A 16,097-nucleotide genomic window follows, 5' to 3' on the forward strand; every position below is an offset into this window, starting at 1 on the left:
TTATTATAAGCTCAAAGGTTGTTTGCGTGAGTGTGAGTGTGAGTGAGTGTGCATTACTGTGTGCATGCTCATGTGTATCTAGATATACATGCCTGCTACGAGGGATATTTTTCACTCCGTGCAGAGTTTTCGGTTAAAATATGTTCTCTCGTCTTGATATGACAGCCGAAAAACAGCGCCCACTGAGAATGTTTAAGAACAAAATCTGACATGTCACATTAGGGTGATTGTTAAAAGTTCGCAGACCCGCTATTTTCTGTGCTTGCCTGTATATTGTTCTATTTAGGATCTGTTTTTCTCTTCCCCCCCCCCTCCCAACCCCACACCCTGCATCCCCTTCCCCTCGCTCCCTCTGTGATCCATATCATTGTTCCCCGGAGAGGGAAGAAAGGTGACAAACAAACCTATTTATCATCTGCAGGTTCTCCTGGCTAAACTGTTATCCGAGCTGAACTCTCGAAACTTTTCCCAGTGGCCTATTGTTTACGGCTGCATCCTCTAAATTTACACCCGCTGTTTGTTTTATGAAGTGTCCGTGGAGGGTAAGAAAGGTAGATAGAGGCCTGATGTCAGCATATTTCCCTGTCCTGCATCTATACTGTGATGTATGGTTGAACACAGCCCCTGTAAGGGCCCTCCTTCTACAATTTTTTACATGCCGCCATTGTTTTATACCACCTAAATTTAGACATACAGCATCATCATATTACTAAGCGCTCTGAGGAGGGCTCATTGTAAATGATTGGAGCTTATTCACAGGACCAAAGCGGAGGGAGTGGAGCTGGGTGATTTGGAGGGGGAGTGGAGCAGTGGGGAGAGACAAATCCTGGAGCCTTATACTATAATGGCTTCAGAGATAAACAGTGGCGTTATACAGAGTATGAACTCTGCCCATTGTCCAACGTCTGCATTCTCTTCTCAAGCTGCTTGGGAGCAGCTTTGACTCCGGATGAGGTCATTATCAGTAATTGTTCATTTTAATCAAGTTTTTGTTTCTTAGATGCACAAAAAAAAAAAGCTAATGCACATCATTTTCAGTAGTTTGTTTTCTGTCAATGCTTAATTCCCGACGCAGCGTCAACATAATAGTCGCTCAATGAAGAGTCGTGCAGGGGAGTCGCCATTTTTCGTCAGCGCAGCCGGGCTCATTGACAACCAAGCGGACATGTCTGTTTTGAACTTCGACCCGTACAATACACGCCGTCTGCGAGTCCTTTTTAATCAAAGTCCGAATTGTCACCGTGACAAATTGAATTAATTCCACTTTTGCTCCCTCTGAGTGACACGATTCCATTATGCTCACGGGCGGGCTGTCTGCAAATTGTATTATGACCTGATGTCTCCATGTGTGTTTCCAAAGCCTCCTTTGAAACTTGGGCAACAGTCTAACTGGAGGATTCATTGCAGTGGAGTATTGTTTATATCATCTCAACCATTCCAGCATACTGTTTAATAAAGAGTTAAGTGGTGAGGGAGGGGAAGGAAAATAAAATAAGAAAGAAAGGGAGGAGGAGGAAGAGAGTACCAAAGTTATCTCCCCTTATTATTTTTCATCTTTTGAATTGGCAAGTTGGCCAATTCCTTCCGACTGCTTTCTGTCAAGCCCCATTAAAAAAATATAACATCATAACACCTGAATATTAAATATTTTGCCTATATCCGCCACATATAATTTGGTTGTTATTGAGTTTTCACATTTAATTTCTTGTCAATTACTAATCAAGGATCTTAACTTGATGAAGATTATATGTATCATAGCGCTGTGTAGTGTTTGACAAAGCCTTTTTATTCAATGTTATATTTTTTTCTATTAGAGCTGCCATTGTAGTGCCGGATCAATGAATGACCTTATCCAGCAGAAGAATCGCCGTGTAGAGATATCTAAAAAATGTTGAAGAATTACAGATTTTTTTTCTTTCTGTCTTTTTTTCCTTCTTCCCATCTGTCCTTCATTCTTTTTCTCCTCCAAAACCACTGATGCACTTCATACCAAGCTCAAATATCTAAAATAGTAAATCTGACAGCTGTTATTACAATAAGTGCTCTTTATGAGATCTCTCCAGATGTCTTTCAGACATAGCAATCATAACACCACCTTCACAAATCCTCAACTTCTTAGTTTCGACAAATATGAATAATTGTTCCTTAAAGCCCCAGTGTGTAATTTTTGTACTTTTCCGGAGGCAAATTTGCAAACCGGACCAACTGAGCATCCGACAGCGGACATTTTATGGTGACGCACCGCTAATTCCATTTCCGGTTTCCCGCAGCGCAGGGAAATTCAATGCTAATGCGAAGTATTCTAGACCGTTTTCTGCAACCGTATTTAATGCTGCGTTCCATTATACATCGAAACCGCTCGGAACTCTGACCCCGGATGTCGGGCTGGTGATATTGTCGCAGTGGAACCGGAACGCAGCACAACACGACGTAGCATCTGGGGGTCACAGTTGCAAACTGCAACCAACTGAGCAACTGACAGGGGACACTTTCTGGTGGCACACCGCTGATTCCACTTCCGGTTTTGCCAGCGCCGAAAGTTCATGCAACGTATCCTGGACCGTTTTGTGCGACCGTATTCAACGCGACGTGGCAACCATGGAGACTCACACGGAGGTCGGGTCCACCTCATTTAACTATATTTAACTCATTCAAAGTTGACGAAAAAACATTGGTTCTTTGTTGCAGGTGATTATACTTATATGAACACAACGTTATGGACAATATATAACATTTCTGTGAATACGTTCATCTAAAAATTACACACTATAGCTTTAAGTATGTAACTTTAAGTTTATGTAAATTATAAAACAAAGACAGCATCGTATTCATACCTTTCTCTAAATCGCTATAGAAATGCTTTTGTTCCTCTACTTAATCTTCTAAACACTGAAACATGTTTGCATTGGTAGCATGTTGGGTTGTCATCTGGCCTCCATCTCACTCACTGCCCCGAGGCTCTTCACTGTAGTGATGCAGTGCCTGTCTTTGAAAAGGCTATTCTGCATATACAATTGCTTTGCTGGACATGTACCTTGTGGCAAGCTTTCTGCTGATGTAGTCGTACTGCAGACGCATGCAAGGGTTGCTCTATTCAAACAGGGTCAACATCTTCCCTACGGTGCTTTAATGTCTAGCTGTTGGGAATGGGGGAGAAAAATACACTAGTGTGTTTGTGTGTACAAATCCAGGGAAGGCATTGATTTGCCACTCATACAGTATTTTCACATAATGCAACGGCACAAAATTTTACTTACAGTTTAGGACATGGCTGAAAAATATGTACATGTCCCTCAAGTGTGTTAGTGCCAGTTGGTGTTGTAGGACCATGACCTTTTGCTGACAGGCTTGGAGAAAAAACATGTGTAGAGTCCCCAGCTGCTGCGACACAGTATGTCCAAGAGGCCTGCGTGAGGGCTATCTAGCCTTTGGGAACCAGCAGGGGGGGGCAGGGCAAGGGGGTCCAGATGTGTGAACACCCCCCCGAGCGATGCATCAACCACAGCCTTGGATGACATGACCTACCCTTGGGGCAGGACACTCGTTTGGTTCACTATACTGTACTACTGTGTATGGCTCTGTTCGTTGCTGAGCAGTCACACATGAGACACTGCAGAGGCCCTAATGGCACAAAGGATTTCCCAAAATGCAGCTGAAAACCTTGAGCTTAAATGGGGATGTGTCTGGATGCGAGAGAAGTGTGGGTTTCGAGGCAAAAGTTAGTTCATTGGCATAAAATACTCCCATTGACTATTTTGGGTCTCCTTTACCTTATGAACTACAGCACGCAGGATGCCATTAGAGAAGGAGATTGCTTTTTAAGTGCTTTCACTACAGAGTACACTGTTTAATCTGAGGAGATTTATGGAAAGAAATCACCCAAGTAAAAATTGTAGATGCCATTTATCAGGCGGAATGGAAATTACAGCCATAATTTTCACAACCGGACACAGATGAGACCTCATAACTACATAAACCCCCCTCGAGGTCCCTGGGCTCGTTTTTAATGATCCGTCTCTGTGTTAGTGTGACCTGGAGGACCGACTGGCCGACTAGCTATCCACAGGCCCCCCTAGGTCTGCTCGTTACCCAGCCCTCCCTTCAAAGTGTCACAACGTGAGAGGGACTAGTTTATGAACAGGAAGAAAGGCTGCCTGTGTGGCTGTGATTTAATCACGACAGAGATGGCACGACTGATAATTTTTCCTCTCCGTGTTTTTTTTCTTCTATACACCAATTGACAAATGTTGAATATTAGTTGTTTTCCCGTCCCATCATGTCTCCCTGGTGTGCCATCAGCAAGGTTAAGAGCGTAGGATGGAAGGTTACTACCTCTGTCGCAGCCAAGAGCAGTGTACTGCTCAAAGTATCAAGTGTCTGCATATTGGGAGTGTTTTTTGGAGGTTACGATAAGAATAACAGAGTGAGGATGATGGGTTCGGGGTGTGGCGGGACCAATACCTCTCTCCCCACCTCTCTGAAAGCCGTGGTGCCTTTGAGTCTCCTCCCTGATGAATAACCATGTCACACAAAAATGGATGTTTCAAGTAAAAGCACCCTGAAAATACAGTTTAGAACAGCACAGCGGATGAAATAGGCTGTAAAATGGACCATCCATCATATTGTCTAACAAAAAGTGACACATGGGGAAGGGGTTTAAGGCACTTTTCATTAGGCTTCAGCGGCACCGGCTATCCAGATCACAGGACTAAATAATGACCTCTGCACCAAAAGTGTTTTCCAACGAACAGGAGACAGAAGACATACTGTACTCCATACTCTCTCCATCTTGCTCTCTCTCTCTCTCTCTCTCTCTCACACACACACACACACACACACACACACACACACACACACACACACACACACACACACACACTATCGCTCTCCCTGCAGGAAATAAAATGCCATCTATTTTTTTTCTCTGCCTGTCTGCCCGTTCTTTATATAAATCCCTGCTCCCTGGCCAAAGACAGTGAATGATATAGATTGTTCTTGGAAATGTACAGCAGCACGGCCCTGGATGAGAATTTCCACAATAAGTGTCCTTGACTTGAAATCTATTGAGAGTGGTCGGTTCAAAAGATAAAATTATTTTAAGGGGGTCTGGCAAAGGCCTTACAGAAATACATTCAATACGTCCCACAGTGTACTGCGGGCAATCGAGCTGATTAAAGCATGGACTTGCAAGTGTGTTGCTGATGTATAATTGAACACCGTATTCAGTATCTTTTAGACTAGCTGGGTGTGACTGTACTGCAGTTTTGAGTTTATTGAATAGCTTCAACACCTTTATTTGTTCTTCAATGTGTCACCAGGTGACACATTGAAGAACAAACCAAAGTCTTGACAATCTCCTGCTTCGAATTTCATACGCGAAAGGCAAACTCTGGAAAATGTCCGGACCCACTTTTGCGGACATTTTCCGGGGTTCATGCCTGAAACTAGCTTGACTGATGTCTTGGACAACCGTGAGCAAACAGAACAGCTTCAGCGTACCTTGGCACTCCACAAGTCTCTGCACTCCATGCGATGGATGAACACTATTCCTCCAAAACATATTCCCTCATTTGGTGTTATGATGGTGGAGACTGTCCAACGCATTGGTCCAAAATCTCCCACAGATATTCAATTAGGTTCTTGTCTAGAGACTGTGAAAGCCACATAGCATATGGCTCACTTTTATGTCCGTACTCAGGAAACCCTTCAGTGGCCATTTCGTGGCCTATGGATGGGGAAATTGTCATCCCTGAAGAGACCAATCAGGATAGAAATGTTTCATCACGGGATAAACGTAACCACTCACAAAAACCTTCTATTGATTTGGATTAACTTTCCCCTCAAGTTGACTCAACCCGTGCCAGCAAAATATCCCCCACGACATAACAGAGCCACTAGACCCCCTCATGGTGGGCGTCAATCATTCGGGGCCTGCATTCTTTACCCACTTGTCAAGAATATGGTGACAAACCACCACTTTTTTCCCCCTGTTTCTCTGTAGACAAGTGACTATATGGTTTTTGCACCGCTGAACTCTCAAATGTACATTCATCTTTGTAATGACAGGTTTGTGCAATATCCCTCTCGACTCTAACTGTTGACGGGCAGTTCTTGTTGACACACTCTGATCACATCCTACATTGACATCATTCTCAGTCACCTTTGAAAGTGTTGCTCTTTTCCTTTTTTCCTTTCATAAAGCACTAACGCACAAAGCATCACGGTCATCAAATGTGCGCTGTTGACCACAATTTCGGAGCCTTTTCTGCGGATGTCTTTCCCATAGTTCTAAAATGTAGATGTCATTTCAGTTACTATTCCCATTGTAGCATTGGCCAATTTAGCAGTTTTTGTTACTGAATCTCCATCCACGTCTGTCAAAGTCACTTTGATCTTTTCCTCTTGCCACAGAATCAAAATCAACGTGTTCTGCTCTGCATTTTTATACATGTCAGAAGATCATGATTGGATTTGAATTGCTTATTTCTACCATGGAATCCACCTGTGTGGGAGCATCTGCGTTTATTTTGTTTCCCGACTCATTTATTCAGGTTTTTCTTTTTGTCGTCTGTCTGTATGCGCAGGTTAAACACATGAACCTCATTTGACAGCTTCAGCAGCTCCCCCTTTTCCACACCTAAGATGTTAAGTGAATAATTAAGCATAACCTTTTACCTCACTTGCATTAATTATACAAACAGGCATAATTAATTCTCCAGCTTCTACCTTTGTTTTTGAAGCTCATTCATTCTGAATTACCTTCAAAAATTGAGTAGCGTGAAGCCAGGGTCGTTTTTGGAAAAGTTCTTAACATGTATCCAACATTGAACACTTGTCTTGTGAAGATATATATTCTATGGAGGTTCACTATTAGCACTCATTGTATTTGTCGTACATCTATTGTTAATTACATCAGAGGATGTTCATCACTGCGAAAAAGAATATCAAAGAAGGTGAAATGAATGAAGCCACATCATGTCCAAAATCATTCCTCTTAATTAACAAATTCAGTGACTAAGACGGCAGCGTGGTAGACTTTTTGTCTGCCTTAGTTAAAAGGCTTTCAGGTACCTCCATTACTTAAAAATATATAATACAGAACAGTCATCAAAATCATGTATATTGAACTGAATATTTATTCTGATATTAACCCTTGTGACATTTGAAAATATGTCATTTATTTTTCCCATCGGCAAGGTCATAAAACTTTCATTTCTGTGAAACAAGAACTTGTCGTTGTCAAAGAGCAGTGGGAAATTTTTAGTCATTGATTTATGAAATAGAATAGACTAATTACACACTGGATAAATGAACCATGCAAGAAGCGGAACATTTGCATTTAGCTATGAAAAGAGACTGTGTGTGTGTGTGTGTGTGTGTGTGTGTGTGTGTGTGTGAGTGTGTGTGTGTGTGTGTGTGTGTGTGTGTGTGTGTGTGTGTGTGTGTGTGTGTGTGTGTGTGTGTGTGTGTGTGTGTGTGTGTGTGTGTGTGTGTGTGTGTGTGTGTGTGTGTGTGTGTGTGTGTGTGTGTGTGTGTGTGTGTGTGTGTGTGAGAGAGAGAGAATCTGTCTGTCTGTGGAGTGTGAGGGAATATGCATGCTACTTCTCGCATCCTCCTTGTCTTGCCCTGATCCATTTCAGGTCCATTGTATTGTCAGTTTGATTTATGTGGCACCACACTTGCATCTCCCTACAATGTCAACCCCATGAAAAATATGCAGCTGTTCATATAATGTGTGATGATATCAACGCTCTGATGAATGCCTTCAGTTCGATCTGCTTAAATAAGATGATCCCCATCCAACCCATAGTGCCAGCCATTAGCAAGCCACTCGGCATGCCCGGAATGTTAATAGGATTAGCATTAGCATTTCATTCAGGTCCCCCTACCTGTCTAACGTGAAGGCTTTGATCTGCTCACACGGAGAATGGATACTAGGCCTGTAACAAGGGACTAACACGTGTCTCTTTGCTCCTTTTGGTACTAGGTATAACAAGAGAGGAGGACAGGTGGAAATGTGTACAATTCGGATTAATTCATGCGAATTAGAAATGATAATCATGATGTGGGTGAAAAGGGGCTGAATAAAGGGTCAGTGGTGGTTGTTTCCATACAGTCATCCAGAGGAGACTTCATAGAGACAACCACCAACACACACACAAACACACACACACACACACACACACACACACACACACACAACCAAAGATATATTAACTCTATCCCTTCAAAGCAGTTTGCAGCTTAACATGGCAATGAGAAGTTGGCTTTGAAGTTTGGTGAGCATTCACATGGCCTCTGTGATAAAGCACACTCGCAGAGAGATGAGCATCAGCCACTGAAGAGCCTGACATTCATTTTCAAGTTTAAATATAGTTCATGTATTTATAGAGAGCAGAGAGGAGAAACGCCTTCACAGGTCCGACGCTGCTCAATTTGAATGACGGAGACTTTCACGATCTGTGCGCGGACCCTTGATGCTGCTCTGACCAGTGGCTGAGAAGATGCACCAGTCATGAGATTAACTGCAGCCCTCTGCCAATCTACTTAGCTGAAGAGAACTTGAATCCATCGAAAGTGGCTCCCGGGGGTTGTTAAGACAAACAGCTCGGAGCTGTTGAAACTTGTGCAGAGTCTCTCATCAGGCATTTTCCGGGCATTGGATGGCCTCCCTGGCACTTGTCTAAACAGGCCGGTGTGAGCAGGTCCAAGGTGAAGTTTTAGGTCACTTGTCAGTTGGAATGACAGTGGAGAATGGGATGGGGCCAAACTAGATGAGGCTAGTTGTCTGCGTGTACACAGGGCCACGTATGTTAAATGACAGCTAGTCACCCACTCAGCCTCAACAGTTTGCCTCAGCTGATGAAGGGAGAAGAAGAAGAGGAAAAATCTAAAGAATTTGGTACACAAGAGACGGGATGAATTAAATTCATATAAAAGTTATGGTCCAGAAACTGTACGGGTTATTACTAATCATGGGCTGTAATTTCAATAGACTAATTTGGACTAGATCAATTCGTGCAAAGAATTCTAAATGAGAGGAGAAGCTATTTCAAGGATAAGGCTGGTAATATTCTATATTTTGTCTTTATCAGCAAAACACCAAAACCAACAATTGATGACACTAACAAAACTGCCTGTGGAACTAATGTTATAACTTTTTCGACTGTGCTGTAGACCTCCATTCCCCCCCCCCCCCCCCCCAAAAAACAACTATTATAAGCACATTAATGACTCACGCTGCTATACTGTCTGACATGTCCCTTCATCACAACAAATGCGTGTTCATCTTGAATCAATCCCACATCCCCCCTGCTGCTGCAACGACTGAAAATAGTCCCCGACAAAATAATTCCTGCTTGAGTCGTTTGTGAAAATCTACAGTGGCCAGTTGTTTCAGGAAATTGTCTAGAAATGAAACAATATATTTGTGACTTACTTTCAAAACTTAATGTCTTATGTAAAAACCAAAAATACTTATTACCGTCAGCCTTATCCTTTAAGCAGATAACTGAACTGCTTGAAGTAGTAATTTCATTTCTGGCTATATCCTGATTCATGCCATATATCATTTAGGAATCTTACATTATGTACTATAATGATCAGTAATTTGAAGGTAAAAAAGCAGAGGTTAAGTTGTGTTGCCACCCCCAACATTCTTGCACTTGCCTTTCTCCCTTTTGACTTGTGCCATGCTCTTGAATGCATACTGTACGTCTATTTACACCCACACTCCATATATTACTCGCACAAATACACTAACTCGCTCTCGCTTTTGTCTCTCCGTCTCCCACACAGAGAACACACCTCGTATTCTCTCTCCCAGATCTCATGCCTGCTGATGAGGGTAAAAGGGGGCTGTGGAGTGGTAGAGGAGGAGGGGTTGATTTGACCTGCAGGTGTTTCCCCGTGAGCACCAAGACCTCTCCACAGGTCGATAATGCACACACTAATGGCTGTGAAGTGACTGGCCAGGAATGAGAAATAGCCCTCATCAGTTAGGGTAATGGTGTCCCTGGGCTCTCTCAGCCCATTCAAGGGGAATACTGTCAGATCTGTGGGCTTTCTGTGTGTACCTGCTCATGTTAATTACAGACAATCTTATGTTTCATCGGGCCAATCCCTTGGTCGTATATCATCCTTATGAGGGTAGCAGAAGAGAGTGAGGATTAATAAAATAAGGATAAACTCTTGAAAGTGAAGTGTGTAGAAAGGCACAATCACCATGTGTGTGACTTGTTTATTCATTGTAACATTGCATGCATAAGCTTTCAGGTTCCAAGTAAAAAAACAACAACTGGTGAGTTAGTTCCTTGCTCTAATGATGCATGATAGTGAAGATGAAATAGAAATTAAAAGCCAGGCACAACTTCACTCATCCTGTGTAAAACATTTTGTCTTTAAAGTCAACAAGTTCAATAACTTCAGCTTTGTTTGAATTCAGGAGTAAAAAATAAAAAGGTCATCCATTCCTTTAAACCTTTAAGACATTCCTGAAGTTTGAGTACCTGGTTATGTTTGTCTTAATATATCTGCGTGTCATCTGCATAGAATTCCATATTTATGTTGTGCTTTCTGATAATGTCTATATATAAGGTGAAAGATATCGGTCCTAATACATAACCCAGTGGAACTCCATTACTTACTTTTGTGTGCAGGATCAAGAGTCAATGTTAACATGAACAAACTGGAATATATCCGATGGGAATGATTTAAACCACTTTAGTACAGTCGACTGTCTGAGGCCATGAGAAGATGGTATCTTTCACTACCACTATTTCTGTGCTGTGATGTACTCTAAATCATGACTGCAAATCTTCAGACATACAATATGTGTGCAAATAATCACATAATTACTATGCTACAGCTTTTCCAAGGATTTTAGAAATGAACAGTAGGTTGTTTACACGTCTATTGTTGGCTAAAGCATCGGGGTCATGAGTCGACCTTATAAGTTTAGGTTTAATTATTGCAACCTTTAAGGCCAGTGGCATGTAGTCTGTTTATGAAGTTTTATCAGATAAATATGGAAGTCTTAATTAAACATTAACTGTAAACATGTGTTGTTAAAGACACAATCATTTGAAGATGTCACCAATGAGAACATCCAAGGTCATTGCCTTTGGTTTTTTCATTTCAATAATTCTTTTTATACATCTGAAGATCCTTATGGTCATTTGCCTGCTAAGCTTGGAATAGCCACAACAATGATTTCAACAGATTGGCTAACCTCCTTCACCTCCAGTTAGACACAGAGTTGGCAACAGGCAAGACAGCTTTATGATTCTAAAAATTGCATCACAGGTTGTGCGTCCTTGAGACTTTGTACATACAAGTCTCTGTATCTAAATATGTGCATGCATCACACATAATTTGGACTATTTTATCTATCGTTATAATTTATATACACAGTAGATATATATAGAAGGATATAGAAATATACGCATGAATATATTGGTAAAGATATATGCTGTATAATGTGTGTAGAAATTCACCCGCATGCAGCCCTGAGCACAGTTGGAGATTGAGGGGCTTGGTGAGTCATATAATTGAAAGAGTCAGCCTTGACAAGGCAAGCACATGGGCTGAAGGAATAGGAAGACTCTTCACTTTGCACAAAAGGAAAAACAGGAAATGGATTGTTCATATAACAAAAATGTTACAACAGTGAAACATTGTTTTGAAGTCCTATTTTTTTACTTTGACCTGAAGCTGGAGGGTAGTATGATAGTTTTTCATCAGCAACATACACACAGTTGCTGCAAATCACTGGTAAACATGCCATGTCATTCATCTGAAGAATTATTCTCAAATTATTTAAGTCAATAGATTAAAGTGTTAGAATGCTAACGGGCTCTGAAACACAGTGTAGTCAGTGTGTTACACTCATATCCTGATAGCCTTGAAACAAATGAGGGTTCAAATCAATACATTCATTTCTTTGGTTTAATTGCACTTCTTTAACTTGCATGAATTTAAGTAGATTTTGCTTGTTTAATTATGCCTAACCCTAAACATCCAATATGCACTTGAATTTAATTAGTGAGGAACAGTTAATTTTGTAAATGCGCATCCTCTTTAACACCAAAATTACATATTCAGATCACATGCCCCATGGGATTGAAGAACGATTAGTCAGTTGGTCATTCCTTCCTGTTAGCAACCTGCGGACAAACAAAACCATATGAAAAGAAGAACAATCCTGCTATGATGCTGCCATTTCTCCAACTCTTTCATTTTGCAAAGCATTTTTGAATATGGATCTGTGTCCGTTCACCCCACATGTCCTCCATAACTTTCCTCATTTGTATCTGTGTGATTTGGGTGTGCATGCGGGAGAAGGGGTGCCGCAGGGACCCTGAGCCTTTTCCAGAAAGGAACAACAAAGTGAAAAGAAATTCAAAACCATATGATGGAAGCGCTTCAATTACTAGTCTGTTTACCTTTATCAAAATGTGAGGGAGAGAGGTCAATTTCAAATCAAACAAATAAAATATTAACCAAGAACGTCCAAGAGTAAGAAAGTGCTGCTGGCACTCTTTTTGATGCCTGCTGAGTCAAAGCTGCTGAGGGAGTTGTTTTCAGGACTTGATAACCCAGTTTGCAAAGACAAAGTCAAGGAAGGAGAACTTGTCAATGTAAGAAATATTGTGTGTATGCATTCCCAGTGTTTGATGTGATACTGTGTGTTGATCAAAAAACGATCACTGTTGTCTGTTGCATGTCCTCAGTGGAGTGTCTAACGCAAAAGAGACCTGTTGTCTGACTTGATGGATGGATTTGGCAATTGTGTGTTCCATTATCAGAGCCCTGGCCATGTCATTTGGTTTGGAATTGGCATGTGGTGCATTGTGTGAACATGCATGTGGTTGAAGAGTTTTTTCACTTAATAGTTATATACCAAGTTAAGTTACACAAACACCTTTGCAGTAATGGTTTTGATGAATCCGTTAGCATTTAGCTGGTGAACATGTATGGAGCATGAGCAAATATTTCTCTCAGGAGATAAAAACAAGGCCAGAGGCTACGTAGAGAGTGAATATTAGACATTGAATATCATGTGGGCAAAAACATGTCTTCATATATTTGATAATGATGTTGCATATTTGCAAGATGTGTAAATGGATATGTTGTTTTTTTTATAGTGACGCTATGTCAATATTGTGTAACAGATTTTTCTGCTGCCCACTAGTGGCACATCATCAGTTAGTTATGCTTTAAGAAAAAGATTGTCCCTTTATACAACAGTTTAACATTGTATCAGTTAAATCTTAATGACTGTATTTATACATGTAACAATCACTAATGCAGAGCTTCAGTCATTTAATCTCATTCAAACCCATACAGCTATTTTCTTTGTAGACCTGCATTCACTATTTTACTGCTATTCAATTTTACACAATATACTGTAGTTTATAGAAAATTGTGTGTATGTGGGTGTGTATGTGAGGGAGACGGCTGGGAGTACTTGAGTGTATATACAATATGCAAGATTTAAGAATATGATTCCAAATGGAAAAATGCCAAAGACCGTGAACTGTTAAAGATAAAGGAAACTTCCTAGCCAGAAAAAATCAGCAATGAATTAGCTGGAGACTTGAGCAGAATGAAGGCCCAATATTTATTACAAATACAATGCAACACATACAAACTACCTCACAGAAACATTTAGTGCTATGGTCTATATTACAATCCAGAGGGCAGGAAGCAGTGCAGTCCATGCTACACTAGGACATCACTCACGTTACAGAGTCAGCTGAAAGGCAACAGAGCCCATCTCAGTTTTTAAAGATGGGTTTCCTGTTTTTGAAATCTTGATAACTTTCAAAAATAGGGGAAGCAGTGAATGAAGTTCATGGACTTTATTGTTATCTGGTATTGTCCTCTGCCTTCAAAGATACACTTGAGCCTTCAGCCCCCATTATTTGGCACAAAGCCACTTACTGTTGAAGTGCAGACTTTGATAGAAAAAGGTTCTCAGGCATTACCTGAAGTAACTCAATTTTTACAGCAGTGTGATTGATTGAGATGATAATACAGAACCATGACATGGTGTGATGGAAGATTTGATGACCTGACACAATAGCTAATGTATCCCCCCGTGTGTTCCCGGTAGAGCTTTATGTTCAAACAATTTCTAAACTGAGGAGAAAGGGTTACATTATCAGACGCACGACATGATCTTGTAAGTTATGCCACCTGTCCTAAGAAATACTTCTCAAAGTCAGTTTCTCTGTTTACATTCGCGCTCTATGAATGAATACACTTTCATTATTTCATACAAAGCCAACACAATATGATCCATTCTGCTGTGTCTAATCCTCATTTGAGTTTATTAGAAATACAGTCGTTTTCCGTCAGCTCAAAAGCAGTCCAATAATGGAGAATGATCAGCCAGACATACCCCACCATTTTTAGAGTGATACATCCATGAAATTGGATCCGCTTCTCACACTTTCATCCCAATCCATTATTAATATTCTATATCATCCTCACACATCCTGTACTGCATCCCTGTTTAGTGGCCTTGGAGGAAACATTTAGTATTTCATTAACCATGCAATTAAAGTGTGTTTTACCCTACAATAATAAAAATGTAAAAAAAAAAAAACTGTTTCAAAGACAAGACTTAAAGGCAGGATTCCCCCCTTTGAAAGCATAAATGTGTCCATAAAATTCAGTCATTACATATGGCCATTTGGTATTCATGTGTCAGTTTCTGTCTCTGAGGAGTTGCTGCCTTCTGCATGAACTCAATTCTCTGCTGCCATTATATTATTATTATTATTATTTTCAATAGCCTTCCAGGTCTCAGCCATTTGACAGTTGCTATACTGAGTTGCATGAAACCACTTTTCATGGCCTGAATCATGATTCTTTAAACAGCAGCATTTATTGTTCTAAAGGTTGTTAGCTATAAATCAATAAGCTGTTACTGAAGCCAAATACACCCACACAAACCACTGTATACACCATTACAACCTTCTTTTAGGCACTTCATTAAATTATCTCTTTGTCATTCACAAGCCCTGGTTCTTTTTTGCAACTTGTTCTAAAGATTTTCGTTTTTCAATATCAGTAAATTATTGAAATGTTAATACCTCTTTACCCAGATAAACATTAGTAAACACCCACTTTGAACACACTGTTCTTGCTAATTTCACAAGTTGGTCACCGACAATATTGTAACAGTTATGGTTTTAATGACTTGGCTGATGTGCTATTGTAAAAAATTGACTTCCATTTTGAACTTTCTGAAAAGAACTATAAATTCATTACTTTCCTCACCTTTTACAGATAAGAACTAAGCTTATGTAACTTGTAGTAGTGTATCATCCACTCTACAGCCACCACTGCCCTATGGACATTTTGGTGTCTTTCAGCTCATTGATTTGGTTTTCATTCACAAACGCTTCACTGCATACACATAAAACAGAGCAAATCTATTACAATGCAATCAGAGTTTTAATAATTTATCATATTGATCGGTAAAACACTCATAGTTGTGCCTCCTAATCCATCTAAAAAATACAATCACAGAATAAAAGTTAAGGGCGTTTAATGAAAAGAATGTAATAAAATTGCGTGCTTCCATTATGAATAGACATGAAAGGCCCCAGTCTCCCATCACCATCCCTATTATTTACTTGGTGACTGAACAGACCAGGCAGCCAATTACAGGGCCCGTCAAACTGTCAATCATCGTGAAGCAATTCATAGAAATCAAACCGTAAACTGTCACACTGACATTATCAGGTGCTGAGGAGAGAGAAAAGAGGATTCTCAAGCATCAATTAAAGGAGCAGGATGTTGCTAAGGAGGAATACAATCAATGTTGACTCTGAAAATTGAGGAAGATGGAAATGAAAACTAACCTATAGCCCAATGACATTTCCCCTCACATGTTGACTGCTTTCCTTTCATTCTCCAGGTTATTCAGAAATGCAATAAAGTAGGTTAACATGAAATGTATCACCACTTTTTTTTTTTTACTCAACTTGAGAACGTAACGCCTGGTGACCGCATATATTAGTGCAATCGCAACAGCATTTTATCAAAGCTGCTATTAATGGGTGTCTTCATGTTCAACCCTGAAA

General features: G+C 40.5%; 1 long non-coding RNA gene across 1 annotated transcript; it reads left to right on the forward strand.

Moving 5' to 3' along the window:
* Positions 1 to 8,171: 8,171 nt before the first annotated feature.
* Positions 8,172 to 10,488, forward strand: LOC118302219. The gene is made up of 2 exons (XR_004790485.2): positions 8,172 to 8,712; positions 9,799 to 10,488. It is a non-coding gene; the product is annotated as an uncharacterized LOC118302219 (long non-coding RNA).
* The last annotated feature ends 5,609 nt before the right edge of the window (positions 10,489 to 16,097 follow it).

Source organism: Scophthalmus maximus, chromosome 4 (assembly GCF_022379125.1).
Source record: "Scophthalmus maximus strain ysfricsl-2021 chromosome 4, ASM2237912v1, whole genome shotgun sequence".
Taxonomy (NCBI): domain Eukaryota; kingdom Metazoa; phylum Chordata; class Actinopteri; order Pleuronectiformes; family Scophthalmidae; genus Scophthalmus; species Scophthalmus maximus.